Genomic DNA, 13,246 nt, shown 5'->3' with positions numbered 1-13,246 from the left:
CTGCTGTTAGATAGAGTGTCCACCAGAAGGAGTGCTACCAAAGGTAAGTAACTTGTTCTTCTAAGGGATACTTCTAACTTCAGATTCCTCACCTTACAAAAGATACCACAGTAGTACATCCCTAGGTGAAGGGTCTGCGGAGTGTATTTAGACCAAAATGTCCTGTAGGACCAAATTAGTGAATTGTCCTTTCCGCTGGACCTGGCTGTCAAGGCAGTAGTGCTTCATGAAAGTATGCACTGATGCCCACATCACTGTGTGGCAGATGCCAAGGACAAGCACTCTGTGTGCCATTAGACTCCTAGCAGTCCTTGGTTTGGTGGAATGGGCTCTCAAACCCTCTGGAGGCTGTTTCATGGTCAGTGTGTAGCAGATCTTAATGCAGAGGACTATCCACCTCGAAAAGGTCCTCTTCTGCACAGCCTCCCCCTCTTTGCTCCGGAGAAACCCACAAAAAGTTGATTGTCCACCTGATAGTACTTGGTATGATGCATGTAAAAGCTTAAATCCCTTTTGGGGTCCAGCTGATGGAGCCTCTCCTCCCCTTTCAAAGGGTGATGGGGCGAAAAGCACGGAGACAAAGTGATGGATTACCCAACAAGGAAGGTGGTTTTAAGATCAGGAGATGCAGTGAGAAACTATGAACTGGCTTACAGGGTGTATACATGAAAAACAAGACCAAGTTAAGGCCACACTGTGGCATCACAAATTGTTGGAATGGAACATGTGTATGAATCCTTCATGAAATCTCATCACAACAGGTGATTTAAACAGGGATGGTTGGCCGGCAGAAAGGTCGAAAGGACCAAAAAATATCCTTCAACAGTGCCCACTGCAACACCTTGTTGGGTCAAAGATAAAACATACAAAAGGACGTCTGAGAATTTTGCCTGCAAGTGGTCAGCTCGCAAACGTTACATCAGGCCACAAATTTTACCCGGTGCCCAGCATAAATTTATTTTGTGAGAGGGCACCTGGTGGCAAGGAAAACATCCATCATGTCAGCTAACAGATCAAAAGCTGAAAGTAGTCACCACTCAAACTCAATCTCAGTTCTACTATACCAGGGCAGACCATTGGAGGATTGTGTGGCAGATATTCATAGGCAAAACCTGCCTCTGGCACATGGTACGATCCTAAGCAACAATGATGAATCCACCACTCCCATTCACTCCATACGTCTCAAGCATACGTAGGAAACTGGGAGAAGGTGCCCCTGTTTGTCCCAGTAAAGGTCCAAACCAAGACGACAAGACTCAGCACATCACCACGCATGAGCATCTTTCTTGCGATTTAATTGAATTATGGGGGTACAGTAGGAGGTGGTCGAGATAAAATCTTGTTCCACAAGATGCTCAGCTCTCTCAGGATGTTAACCAATAGATGGATACCACAGATGAAAGCACAGTGTACTTTCTTTAGCACAGCAACAAACACTAGAGTCATAAGTTCAGCTTTCAGAATGTGAAGACATGGTTTGCCAGCATTCATCAAACAGCCGATGCTGTTGATAAAAGATGGGAAGTGATACTCAGCCTGGACAATCACAAGCACGAGCCCCGCACATACCAACTGTGACCTCACGGGCCTAGGACCTGAGAGAGGCAAGATATATCTACAGTGAGAATCAGGAACACATGATCTGATCTGAACTACAAAGATTAGGCAGCTTTCACTATACAGTGATGAGACCGGCCTTTTAAGAATGAAGGGGCAGATTCACAGAACTAACTTAAGACAAAATCCTAAACTTACTACTTTTGGTTTTCACAGAAGTTAGGATTTTGTCTTAAGTTTGTCTTAAGACAAACTTAAGACAGACTTAAGACAGACTTAAGACAAAATCCTAACTTCTGTGAATATCAAAAGTAGTAAGTTTAGGATTTTGTCTTAAGTTAGTTCTGTGAATCGGGCCCGTACTCTTCCAATGAGCTGCCAAATGTATGCCATAGTTTCCAAATAGCTTGGTCCCCATCCACTCTCCCGACCTCTGGTCAGAACATGCATGTTGTTGGTGGCCAGTTACAGATCAAAGCGGATTAGGCCACTGCATTACACTTGGAGTTTTAGACTTCAGGCGTCTCAACAAGATTTCCAAAAGGGACGATATTCACTTGAATTCGGATGGAAGAAAAGAGATTCCATGTGGCTGCCACTGATCTGGTTGCACAGGCTTCTAGGAAATTCCACAGGGAAAAGTTCTGCATTATTCAAGTTATTCTTCGTCTCTGTGTCTTACTCAACCTTAATGAAAAAGTCAACAACTGGAGGTAGTGTTTGCTACGCGGAGCCTGCAGCATGGCCAATCACCATGCTGCGTTAGTTGTGGATTGTGAATGTGGATATGGATGACGCTGCTACAGAGCTGAGTTCAGCAGTTTTAGCTTCAGGTCTCTAACCAAACCCTCGTGCACCCACACATCAGCAATCAGAGACTGCATTTGTATGAGGTTTGCTTGGCGCATCCCAACAAATTTGCTTTTCTAGTCACTCTGAGGGCCTGCAGCCGTGCAATACTGCTTCCTAGGGGAAGTGCTGAACTGTGCAATAGCCCTTCGAATGACAGCTAAAAGTCATGGTGAAGTTCTTCCCAAACACCCTTGAGCGCAGATTGTCACTGTCCACCCCACCCTGCCCAAGCATTCGAATCTCCTTCTGTGTACCAGAGCCCAAGTCTCTGTGTCTACTGTAGGTGTATTTGTCTCCCTGCCCCTGTGACCCTGTCTCCTTGCCCCAGTGTCCCTGTCCTTCTGTCTGTTCCTTCAGCCATGGTCCTGAGCTCTCTGGTAGAACAGAACGTTAAGAAGCCATGCTCTGCTCAAGTGGAACATCTTCAGATTCAAAAAGTCTTTCACTCTCAGACAATCAAACCCTGGAAATTCTTCATTGGCCTAGAATGCTACACCCAGATACATCTGCCAGCAACATCAATCTCTACATTAAAATTGGATGTCAATAAGCATTTCCTAAAATATCTTTCATAATCTCTTCCCACCTATTGCACTTGGCCTCCTCAAATCCTGCTCTACAGTAATATCATATTTTTGAAGACAAGATTGACTTTTTATGACATGTCCTTTGCTTGTCTCACTGTTAGTGTATTCGTTGTCTATGTAAAGCACCCAGCTACCGTATGTCCGGGGTCTTGATGTGCTACACCAAGAACCAAAATAAATAAAAGTAAATCGTATCCTTGCCTCAATGTCCACATTGCATTCTATCAGTGTCATGAGGGGAGAAGAAGGTGTTGGGGAGCATTTGTTTTCTATGCGGATTAAAAAGTAGTTACACCAAAAAGGTTATGCTGTTCCTCTAAAGTGAGAGAAGGTACACGGCTGTTGGTAAAAGATCTCCGATAAAGTGCCCCTACTATAGGGAGCCCGTCGGGTATTGCACCGCCGACCCGACGAGGAGCAGCCCGATGATGAAGCATGACACCCGACAGGGTGTGTGAGGGCATTACAATCCAACATATTGGATTCCCAACTTTGATCCACAGTGGTCAGGATGACCCATAGTTCTCCGTGTACCGTCTCTCACTTTAGAGGAACAGCATAACCTTCTTGGTCTAATTATTGTTCTTGGGCCTTTATGCTGGACCTACCCAAAAGCCCACAGTCCCTTCTTTGTTGACAGATTAAAAAGTAGTGCAATATGACACCTCTATATGTAAAGAGGCATTGCATTTTCAGAGACTGAAGTCCTTTCAGTGGGAATAGGACAGAGGGATGAAAACAAGGCTTTTATTATCTCACGCCCCTGCAGAATCCTCACACTTACAGATTCCGGATCCTAGGTCCTCTTCCTGCTGGCTCGGCAACTTACACTGGGCGAAGAGCTTAGCTTTACTGAATAACACACTTATGTGAAGAAATCCTAATTCTCACTTAGGGCCTGATTTAGAGTTTAGGGGGAGGAGGTAAGTCCATAGAATGAAGGACTTATCCCCACCTTACCAAGGGTTCCTCTGCCTGCCAATTTTGGAGTTGTCTGCCGGTCCTGAGGACAACCCTAAACATTGACAGAAAAACCACCATCACAGCGGTTCATGTCAATGATGTAAAAGTGTGCCGGATGACTTACTCAAACATGAGTGATCAGTGATCTGCCATTCATCTACACTCAGCGCCAGGACACTCTAGTTCAAGTAGCTGTGCGCCATATTAAATCCTCTCATTCATTCATGACGGCTGCCCATCAAACTTTTACAAAGTTTTACATTTTTTCAAAACAACTCCCAAAGCGGGAGTTTGTTATTGAGAAATGTAAACCTAGTGGCTCCCACACCAGGGAGCTGCTTCCCATTGTGTGGGGAATCATTATTTTTTTTACTGTCTTTGATAAACATCTCAAAACCATAACACCATCCACCGTATTCAGGCGGACAGTGTTGTATGTAAAGCTCAGACAGCGCTGTAGAGGCCCCATTGTTGACATAACTAAGGCGGGTGGACTGAGGGTTTCACGGACAGGGTATTTCATCACAGTTGAGACGAAGTACCTTCTCCTCCAAATTCTAAATGAGGCCCTTTATTCTTTACTTAACACAACTCCAATCATCCAACTCCTTCCATCTCAAGCATATCCTGGCATAAGCAAGATGTCTCCGAGCCCAAATGTCACTTTAAAGTATAGGCACCTGTCCAATATGTACGCCTTCTCACTCGGCCAATCGATTCTATCCTAGTCCTCTACACGTGCATTATTTATTTATTTATTTCTCATAGGGCTAGCTTTACCAGAAGGTATCCATTAGCATAGAAGAGGCACGTTGATATGGGCCGGGCAAACCTCTGAAGTCAATTACAATAGGTCATGGGTCATGTTTCCAGCGGGTTGACTGGTAGGTGGAGGATTGAAGGCTGGGTCTTCAATGTTACAGGGGGAAGCACTGGCTTGTGAGGAACTAATCCTCTAATGAGATCTCTCCCTTTTACTCAGTTTAGTGGGCATTATTTTATTGGGTGAAAGGATGAGTCATTCAAGCGTCCCATGTAGCTGACGCTGACCCTACCTCAGTAAAACAGCCTGATGGGTATAACTGTCCTTTGGACACCGCAGCTTCCGTTATGCTGAGGTATGTGTTTGCTTGTGGCTGACACGTGGAGCTCAAAGAGCGTCAGAGCACTCATACCTTATCAGAAGACAAAAAAGAGAAACAAATGTAGAATCTGACAGTACAAGGTAACAGAAGGAGCAGCATGTACCAACCCACATGTGCCAGAAGATCTGATGGCATGCATCTAGGAATACACAGATGTGCCTCAATGACCACAATCTCCCAAATGCACAGGCAGGATCCCTGAATGGGATCACAGAACCATTAAAGGAAAGGGTGTGAGTCCCCTCCATAAAGCAATGGTACTAATAGGGTATTGATAGCTACGTGCTTAGAAATGACAATGTGATAGTGTTGACTGGCCAGCTTTTAGGGTGGTAATACAGCTCTATAAAAAAAGCTGAATGAACACCAGCTTTTAAACCAAAACTCCTCTCTGTGCTTGACTGCTCTGCTGCAAGGGGCAGCAAGGTAAGCCCAGAGCCCGCAGCATGACGCCACATTAAGTTATTGTTAGAACTGGGGGTCTCTAGTTGGCAATGGTTTGCACCTTTGTCCAAATAGAGACCTTTGCTTCTAGTTATGGTAAGGGGGTTACACTCCTAAAATAACCCCTGCTCAACCCTGTGGTAGCTTGGCATGAGCAGGAAGGCTTATCTCAGAGGCAGTGTGTAAAGCATTTGTGAACACATACAGTAATACAGTAAAAACACTACAGATGGACACCACACAGGTTTTATAAAAATAAGTATTCTTTATATAGACTTAATGCAAGACCCAAACGACAAAAATCCACAATACGGTATTAAGAAAATTACTTTTAGATGGTAGAATTAGCTTAGTTCAAACATGATGGTAAATGCGACACGTTTCTCACAAAGTACCTTTGGATGCGTCACACAAGATAAACTAAAGGTTCGCATGGAGAACGATGCGTTGGTTCCTTGCTTCGGGGGAGGCGATGCATCTGTTCCTCAGTGCTTGTTCAAAGTAGGCGATGCGTCTGTTTCTTACCAGAGAGGAGGTGATGCGTCGATCTCGGGTTGCGTTCCGGTTGCGATGCGACAAGATGGCGCCTTGATGCGATACAGCGATCCAGTGCGATGCGACAAGATGGCTTCTTTGATGCGATGCGAGAACGTGAAGGCGATGAGTGCATGCCCGACAGCCGTGCGGAGACTCTGAAACTCCGGAGTCGTGACACACTTCTCGGGTGATGCGACGGCGACGCTTGCGGTGGTGACACGCTTTTCCGGTGATGCGACGACAAACAGCTGTGACGGAGACATGCTTTTCCGGTGATGCGACGGCGACCCTTGTGGTGGCGACGCGCTTCTCCGATGGTGCGACGGCAACAGCTGCGAATGCGACATGCTTCTTCTCATTGAGTCGCGCTTCCTGCGCCCAACAATACGCAGGCTTCTGCAGACAGAATTCCCAGCAAGGAAATTCAGGGGGTAGCTGGGGGTGAAGTCTTGTATCCCTGAGACTTCAGCAGGAGGCAAGCACAGTTCAAGCCCTTGGAGATTCTTCTTCAAGATGATGAAAGTTTCAATAAAAGTCTTTCCCCTTTCCTTGGCAATATAGAAACCACTGCAGGCCAACCCCAGAAAATAGCACACTGGCACAGGGGCAGTCAACTCCTTCAGCTTCTCTGGTTCTTCTCCTTGGCAAAGGTCCGTCTTGATTCCCAGAAGTGATCTAAAGTCTTGGGGTCTGGGCCCAATATTTATACTAGTAAATCTTTTGTCCTCTGAAGGCAGAGGGTGCCTGTACCGAGCCAAAACCAGTTCCGTGCAGCTTCCTGGCAGGAGGTGGAGACAGCATTGTTGAAAGCACCTGGCCCAGGTAGCTGAAAGGAAATCTCCTCCCCCTACTCTCTATTCTATGAGGGCTCAGGGGAGTGAAAGGAAATCTCCGCACCCCACTCTCTATGCAGCCAAGGTCCTATCCAGACCAGTCCTGACTCATCAGACTGCTGGAGCCCAAGTCCTCCTGACACTCACAAACCAGACATGCAATACACAACCTAGCAGCGGCAGGCTGGATGGTTAGGCAAGAAAATACCCACTTTCTAAAAGTGTTATTTTCAAATACAGAATGTTAAAACCAACTTCACTAAAAGATGTATTTTATCATTCTGAGTTCAGGCATACTAAATTTGTTTTTCTACCATGTTCCCTGGGTCAGTTAGTATTATAAGATGTTATAATCAAACTGCCTGATCTGGCCTATGGGGACAGGTAGCCTTGCAATAGTGAAAAACGAAATTGGCTGTAATTCACTATCAGGACATGCCACACACAACAGCGCATGTCCTACCTCTCACTTACAACGCACCCTGCCCTTGGGCCTACTTTAGGGGTGGCTCACATGTAGAAAAGGGAATGTTTAGGGACTGGTAAGTGGGTGCACTTACCAAGTCGACATAGCAGTACTAGACTGCACGCAGGCCCTGCAATGGCAGGCCTGAGACACACTTTGCAAGCTGCTTCTGTGGGTGGCACAATCAGTGCTGCAAGCTCACTAGCAGCATTTGATCTACAGGCCCTGGGCACACATAGTGCACTGTACTAGGGTCTGACAGTCAAATATGCCAATCATGGAGTCACTAATCCATTACATCATTTTACAATAGGGAGCACTTGCACTGTGTCACTGAAAAGCAGTGGCACAGTGCCCAAAGCAGATAAACCAGCAAAACATATAAAAAAACAGAGGAGACATCAGCAAAAAATGGAAGGGAGACTCACGCCAATGGTACCAGGTCTAACAGTTATGTTAATGAAGTTTCATTGAGTGCTCTTGTAACCAAAGGTCTAATGGGTTTGGATGCATCTATTGCGTTGCTAGGTATAGTGTATATGGGTTTAAAACGTCTAGCTGAAATCTTAGTGGGAGGTGGTACATTTCAAAGACTGTCAAAGGAATTTCATAGTTGACGGGCTCAGAAGGAGCATCTTTCAAGAAAAGATTCTTAAAAATGAGGAACCTTAAGAATAAGAAGTAGGAAGTATGAAGGGAATGAGCAGAAACGCATCCTAAAATTGTAGACAAGTAGAAAGGCAGGTGCTAGACCAAAAAAGAAATTTCTTAACAATGCAGAGGGAGCCAATGGAGTTGGCCCATTAAAGGTTTGGCCCTTAAACAAGGGGGAGGCAGAAGCAGCTAATCTTGTAACTCGGCTTTGGATGGTTTGCAGTCCACACAAAATATTTATTTGTACCAAGATATAAAGCATTACAATAATTCAAGCAGAATCCAATAAGAGCAGAGAAGGTTGCTCTCCTACTGTCAATGTCGAAAAAAGAGAATAGGTCTTAGCATGCGCATTTAAAAAGTGCATGAAAACACAATAGCAGAAATGTGTACCTACATCTTGAGTTTGAAGCCAAGCTGACTCCCATTCTTTTTTTGTGTGGTGTTCGGTTCAGGGATGACACAAAAGTGGATGCTGAAACTTCTGATGAGCGTAGATAGAGGCTGAACATAGATGTTAAACAAATAGGGGGATACTGTTAAAACATGAGGGTCTTCAGAAGTAACTTAAGTAAAAAGTGAAGAGAATTGCCTTATAGCACTTGTGTTCTGTCTTTTGAAAAACAGGAGAACCATTGAAGTACAGATCCTGCAAAGCCAAAGCCAGTCGGAGTTGAAATCAGAGTGCTGTGGCCGACAGTGTCATAAGCTGTTAAAAGACCGGGCAATATCAGGGCACTGATGCTGGAGCAGGGTTTTCTGTTGAAAATTTATCTAGTTTTAAGCTCCGGTTTTGTCTATATGTCGTGAATAAAATTATTAATCTATAATCGATAATTATTGGTTTTGTGCGAAAACTTTGATTAACCAACATGACTAACAAGAGAAACTACACGTGGGAATGCATATATGTTGCTTAATGATAATGTGCAGGTTTAATTAAATGAATGTTGCTAAGTGCTGTTTGTTTAAAGCACGAAACGCTTTTGAAATAACGTGTACTAATGCTTTATTGTGTTGCAGAAGGCTAGATAATTACATACAGATAAGGGTATTAGTGGGAATTAACACTGTTTTATCATTATGCTGTGGTAACGTTGTTTTGTGTCTCTTTTAATTAAGATGGTCTGTTTTGGCCTATAACAAGATGGCTGCCGTTTACAGCCTGCATTCGAGTGAATGTGAAAATGTCAGAAGGCCTCGCTGAACATGGTTGACAGTCACCTGACCATGGCTCTGCTGGAGTTTATAAAGTTTCCGTGATGACAGCGACTCCAGGCAAGCTTCCAACTGTCCTTGGAGGGAAAGAAAGCCACAATGAACTTTGTGATTACAGCGGTGGCTTCGCTATGGTTCCGAGGAAATATATTCATGAAAGTATCTTTTGCAAAACTCGAGTTTCCTTCTTCCGTCTTTTTATTTTTGTGATTTTTTCTGAGCGGAGGTTCTAACAAATGTTGCGATGCGACATCCTTTCCTGCTCGTTTTCGCTTGGTGATTCAATGAACATTTAGAATTTTTTATGTTGCTTTATTTTGCAAGTTATATTATAAATATTGTTAGACTAGGGAGGGTCTAAGGCCACTTCTTCCCAAACCTGCGTTGGTGAGGATCGATGCTGTGAGGACGGCGACTCGGGAGACTTTACTGAGAGACCTGTCCTGACCCATTTATGACATTTAGCTAGACTAGGTAATTATGAGAATAATGATTTTGCTATTGACTGATTTCCATTTGAACTAATTTAGATAAAATATCATTTATGAATTACTGTGTTGGTGGTTATTTCTTGTTGTTTATTGAGTACTCTAATGTGATTATTGTTGTTTAAATCATGACTCAGGACAGTAACAATCTGATCACGTCGACCTTACTGTAGATACAGGGTGTTTAGGAGTTTTCTCTCTCCATGTTTAGTGCTGATAGAGTAATCGAGCGTATGCGAGTAAGATGGGCCCAAGTGTGTGATGAGTGCATGTGCGTGTATCTGTGAAATTACTCTATCCGTGGAAGTAGGGAGAATTTGTATGCCCTGATCTGCAGCACTGACACTGTCAGAAACTGCTGCCATACACAAATCGTACATGACGGCAAAAATGACCGACCCTCTACTTCTGTTACCATCATCATAATAGCTTTATTTCGATCCAAAACAGACTAAAAGGCTGCCCACGGCCTATTCACAATACTAAGGGTAATAACAGCATCTCTTATTCCTATAGTGTCTTACATTTTTTGTAGAGAGGAAAGAGCAAATCATTGTACGCATAAAATATCAGTGCAAATAACTAAAGAACAATAACATTCATAAAAAGAACATGAGATTGCCGTCACATAGCAATACATAGGTATAAAAGCAACTTAAAATGTGCATATATAAGTACGGGTCTGGAAAAGGCAGGGAGGACTTTATGTATATTTGTGTTATAAGAATAATTAAGTAACATTACCTCACATTTATGCTCAACCTAGCGATCCATGTCAACACAGGCACGAATACATGTAGACCATCAAAGCCATACAGCCTGTTGGCATCTAAACAGTGAAGACCACCAACCTTGTGGTATCAGACTTAAGAATCCTGAGGGTATCCAAATGTCTCCTCATACCCAATGACCTGCATAAAGGCAATAACCATTTTTGTGCCAAATGCAGGACAAAAAACACAACAAGTCAGCTACAGATTCAGATGTAGCCCTACACGCTAGACATTCCATGCCATTGCATTTTTCATTTCCCCAATTTGCCCAAAACGCCCTAGTAGGAAGAGTCTGGTATCTAAATTGCAGATAGAGTTTCCAAGCCAAAGGCAGTGTGATCTCATCAATTGTCCTCTCATAACTGGGAAACATTTTAAAATTCATAAAATCAAGACTCATAATACCTCTACTGTTGCACACAGTATTGACATCTACTTTCTGCCAATATGCTACTTTAATAGCCATTTTGGTAATTGAGACAACACTTCCGGGTTGGCCCAAAACTCTTCCAACCCTAACATTTAAAGTATCATTCTTACGTGTATAAACCACTGTATGTTCTGGGCTCTAGGCAGAACTAATAGATCTTTAAGGCGTTGTCTGTAGGCTTCAAGATCAGGGGGTGACCATATTTTGTCCAATCGAGCTGGGGCTCAAGTGCAACTTTCCATGAGATATTCTTGAGTGCAAAAAGAAGAAATAATGGGATCAAGGGCGTATGTTTTGGAAGGCCAAACAATAGTCAAATAAATTCATAAATTGTTGCAATTTACATGGCCCCACAACGCAGCTCAATATAGAGTGGCTCCTAAAGCTTTACATATATTTCTAACGCTGGTGCAGCTTTCTTAGAGAAAGTTTTGTTGAAAGTCGCCAGCAGTCTTGATGTATAGAAAATCAATGAGCATTCTTATTTGTGGATCTGCATAGACCAGTCCATAGTAGGAGTCACTGTAATTCCCAAATAATCAAAGTTGGAAACCTGATTTATTGGGACTGTATCAACAAACAACTTACACCTATACCTCTCACCCAGATGGAAAACCATGAATTTTGTTTTAGAACTATTCAGTTCTAACCCCGTTCGCTGCAGAAGAAATGGAAGACAGAAAACAACTGTTGGAGGCCATTGAGCGATTTGGAGATTAGGAGAGTGTTGTTTGCAAAAAACATAGCAGGCACTCTCCTGACTCTCACCCGGAGTGCATCACAGCCATCCCTATCCAGGCGCTTCACCACATCATTTATAAACAGGGAGAACAAAGTGGGGGCCAGAACACAGCCCTGCCTAACCCCTTGTTGAATGCTTATTGGAGAAGTGTTACCATGAAAGAAGTGCTTTCACTGGCAAAAAACTAAGTGCAGGTACTCATCAAATGTAATGAAGGGGCGGGGATTGGGGCAGGGGTTAAGAACGTGGTTAGGAAAGAGACAAGCATTTAATCTGAGGATTTCTTGGAGTGCAACTGTGCACAATAATACAGCAACAGTTCTGCCACCCACAGAGTATTCTTTTTGCCCATGCATGTATAAAAGGGTAACTTTAAAAGTAACTTTCAAATTTCAAGTTTAGTTTGCTTCTATACACGACACATGGAAGTTATTTGTATATTCACATTATGCACAATTATTAATATTGTGGGAATTTGTGGAAAAAATCTGCATAATAAAGTATGATCCGTTTATAGTTAGGAGATTTGCAGATCTTACAAGCAACTGATAAGGTGCCTCACTGCAAGTTAGTGTAAGGAGCGATAGTTCAGGGGCAGTAAAGAGCCATTACAAATTGGGTAGTAGATCGGAGAATGTTGATGATGAGTTCACTCTTCAATGACATTCTGAATGAGGTCAATTAATTTTGCCCAAGTGGGACAGGCAAACAGGCCCTCTGAGACCCAGGAGTTATGAACTGTTTAGGATGTCCAATAGCTTTTACTTTCCTTTGTTACAAGCTGAAGCCCTACTCACTGGCACAGTTAAGCCCACATTCATGAGCACGGAAACAGAGGCGCGTCCATAGAGGTAGGCGTTTGTATGCTGAAGAGGCAGAGCATTGGCTCCTGGAAAGGAGCATAGTACAGAACCAGCTACTTTGAAGGTTGAAGCTGTGGCTAAATAAAACTATCTGAAAAAAGTATGTTTTTCATTTGAAACAGATTTTATACTTGCATCCTTAGCTTGTATACTTGCTCATAGGATTTAAATGGGAGCTGCAGAGAGGTACCTATATTATTGAGAGGTACCTATATTAGAATAGATCGATTGCACCCCTACACAATTCTTACAGGACTCAGATTCAAATTCTGAACCACTTAAATGTTATGTTATGAGTACCCAGAAGACTAAGCCAACAAGCATTGGCATAGCCACTAGGTCTCGCCTTTGGGACCTTATAAGTATTTAGCCATGCAACACTTGATGTTGTTGCACCAAGGATATTGTGATGGATAACTAAACACTTATAAGGTCCCATGGGCGCGACCTATTGGCTATGCCAATGCTTGGTTAATCTATTGCTGCCCTGCACACTGTGTTTGCCCCTCATTCTAATTTTAATAGTTTCACCGTACAACATATTTATATAGGGTACTCTCGAATAAACATATACCGGCCTTGGAGTTCAATGACCTTATAAAGGAACTCAGCATTTGGTCTTGTTCCTCGAGATGGTCACAGAACTCCTCTTGGACTTGCAATATCCTTATAGTGTACAGAAGGGGATCATTTA

The 13,246-nt window shown here is 43.3% G+C and overlaps 1 long non-coding RNA gene across 1 annotated transcript in view; it reads left to right on the top strand.

The window, feature by feature from the left end:
* The window catches only part of LOC146860721 (uncharacterized), a 39,543-nt gene extending 30,211 nt beyond the window's left edge, over window positions 1–9,332 (top strand). Inside the window, exon 4 of the long non-coding RNA XR_014978855.1 lies at window positions 9,161–9,332. This is a non-coding gene — a long non-coding RNA (uncharacterized LOC146860721). The remainder of the gene's footprint in view (window positions 1–9,160) is intronic.
* Window positions 9,333–13,246: the final 3,914 nt, after the last annotated feature.

The sequence above is a fragment of the Triturus cristatus genome, chromosome 3_1 (assembly GCF_964204655.1).
Source record: "Triturus cristatus chromosome 3_1, aTriCri1.1, whole genome shotgun sequence".
In the NCBI taxonomy this organism is placed as follows: domain Eukaryota; kingdom Metazoa; phylum Chordata; class Amphibia; order Caudata; family Salamandridae; genus Triturus; species Triturus cristatus.
The sequence above is the reverse complement of the archived record's forward strand: the minus strand, read 5'-3'. Positions and strand labels throughout refer to the sequence as shown.